At 36.4% G+C, this 2705-nt stretch overlaps 1 long non-coding RNA gene across 6 annotated transcripts in view; it reads left to right on the top strand.

Moving 5' to 3' along the window:
- Positions 1-350: 350 nt before the first annotated feature.
- Positions 351-2705, top strand: part of LOC115998603 — a 9014-nt gene continuing 6659 nt past the window's right edge. For 4 of the 6 annotated variants that reach the window (XR_004093922.1, XR_004093921.1, XR_004093917.1 and 1 more), the window contains exons 1-2: positions 351-680; positions 982-1126. This is a non-coding gene — a long non-coding RNA (uncharacterized LOC115998603). Of the gene's footprint in view, positions 681-981; positions 1127-1408; positions 2305-2705 lie in introns of all 6 variants that reach the window. The other 2 variants (XR_004093920.1, XR_004093919.1) reach the window with 2 other exon arrangements.

The raw sequence follows: 2705 nt of genomic DNA, 5'->3' as shown, positions 1-2705 counted from the left end.
GAGTGTTTTCCAGGACATCGGGTTCCACTAGACCACAACACTAGTACAAAATTGATCATATAAGCATCACTTTATATTACACCTGTTTAAACAAGTGTAGTGTATTCTCAAAAATAAATTAAAAAATAACTTTACGTTGCACCCGCATAGACTATGTGCTGCGTAAAGTAAAATAATATTTTATTATTTCACTTTACGCGGCACCTGATATTTGCGGGTGCCGCTTATAGTAAATTAATAAAATATTAATTTACTTTACCCGGCACCCGTTACTATAGGTGGAACGTTAAGTCGACCAAAAAACAGGCCAATACGAACAAATCTGCACGCGCAAAATTAAACCAAAGTTTTCTAAACGTATAATTCATTGCCACCACTCGCCTTCAGCTCCTGTTCGCGTGCAACCGACTTCAGATCTGGAACCAAACGAACGAACAGATATCGCCGCCGCTTGCCTTCAGCTCCGTCGACGTCGCCACCGCTCGCCTTCAGCTCCGTCAACGTCGTCACCGTCCTCCATTGCAACAGTCACCGTCGTCCTCCATTGCCTTCAGATCTGGACAGCTCCGTTCCGCCGCTGCCGCGCCGCCGCTGTCCTCCACTGCCGCTCGTCCTCCGCCGCCGCTCGCCCTCCGTTGCCGACGCTCCTTGCCGCCCGCAGACGCCGACGCTCTTCGCCGGTAAGTTTTTTATTTTATTTTATTTTATTTTGTACTTCATTTATTTGTTATTTATTTATTTATTTCGAATATTTGTTTATTTAGTTGATTTATTTCTTTTTATTTGTGAATATTAATGTTTGTGAAGGCAGAACACTTTGTTTATATAAAGGTTTGTAATATGCTCGTTCTTTAAAGAATCTTTGTCAATTGAAGAGATTATAAATCATCTTCATATTGCAATCTTCTTTGCTCTTGTGGTTATCAAGACTTCTAAGCAACTCTTGAATATTTTCTGAACTTGATGGAATATGTTTTGCAGAATCAATTTTTCATTTCAAGTCTTTCTGGAGATGACATTATACAGAATCGTGTTAGATGCATTGTATAAGCGAATCATGAGAGCTTATAATGAGAACAATTGTTTCAGGGTTATTATTATCATACCTCTCCTTCCTGGATTTCAGGTATGGATACACTTGCTGGATGTATTCATAATTCATGTATCTGGAATATATTAACGACAGAGAAATATTACTGAACTATGCATTCCAATATAACGTGAATGTATCTGGAATGCATGAAAATTACAATAGCTCACTGGCATTTATTCTAAACTATGGGACATGTGATAGTGAAACTAGGAATCTTATAATCTACTCCTAAGGTATAAGGAAACCCAAATTCCTAAGTTGAGTTTAGGAAACATTCTAATACATATTTTACTCTAATGTATTAAGTTTTGACAGGGTGGATTAGATGATAGTGGTGCTGCATCTGTCAGAGCTATCATGCATTGGCAATATCGGACAATATGCAGAGAACATAGTTCAATATTGTAGAATCTTCACGATCGGATTGGCTCTAGAGTGAATGATTATATATCATTCTATGGTCTCACTGCTCATATATGTTAGCGGCATCTATTTTCTGAATTCAACTTCTCCTCTCTCATGTTTCTCAGTTTTCATAGCTATTGTTCATTCACGGTGGATTCATGTGTTTGCCAATTTTCTAGATTTATGTGCACAACAAGATCATGATAATTGATGACTGTAAAACCTTGATTGGATCGGCAAATATAAATGACCGGAGCTTCCTTGGATCAAGAGACCCTGATGGTAAGCTATTTATTTCGTATTTGACATTCATTTTAGCTATTATTGTCATGGTATACTTTTTAATCAACTTATACTCTGTACACTGTAGGAAAGACACCCATGCAGATTACAATCATTACATTCTGTTTAGCATGCTTCTCTCATTTAGAACTCTCAATTCAAGGAGTTCTTGCCTCAAGGAAAATGGATACATGGAAAAGCTATGAGAATTGTTGGGATTTCCGTTCTTTATTTTTTAGTGGGAAATGTGTTACAAATCCATTCTTCTCTTTGAGAATTACTGGGATTTTGATTCCTACTTATCGCTTCAAAGCCTTTTTAAATACTACATTCTTGTTTAATATCACTGGGAATTCGAAGTTTTATTTATTTCATGGGGATTATATGAACATAACTCATTAATATGCCTATGCTGATAACTAGTCTACTCTGTCCTCCTTCAAAGGGATTTATCTCTGTTTTTTTTTTCGTGTCTCAATTTAAGCAGGTGCAGTCTTTCTTGTATGCTTAATCATCACATGCAGGTTATTTTATCTTATCGTGGTTCTCTACATTCCCTCACTATTCTTAAAATTATCTTTTACTAGACTGTTTCTTTATCTAATTTACAGTTTTTGGACTTCGGCAATAATCTTACTTGTGTTGGCAATGATTGTTCTGGATATAATGGATTAATGGTACATTCTCTTGACAATTTATAGGAGAGTGCTTCTTTACTTTGACTTTTTCCCTAGATCCAATCCATTTATGAGTTAGTTTTATATATGCGTGCATGCTGTCTTTAATTTAATGAAGCTAGCTAAGGGACAGAATTGAAGATGAACATACACAGGCACTTAGCTTCATTCTGTCATTTTAATTTCTGGTAATCTATGTTGTTTTTATTTCTATGTTGGTAATCTTGCACATGGTTCAGTTTGTTTGT

The sequence above is a fragment of the Ipomoea triloba genome, chromosome 12, assembly GCF_003576645.1.
Source record: "Ipomoea triloba cultivar NCNSP0323 chromosome 12, ASM357664v1".
Classification (NCBI taxonomy): Eukaryota; Viridiplantae; Streptophyta; class Magnoliopsida; order Solanales; family Convolvulaceae; genus Ipomoea; species Ipomoea triloba.
Note: the sequence above shows the minus strand (reverse complement) of the source record. Positions and strands in the feature narration are given on the sequence as shown.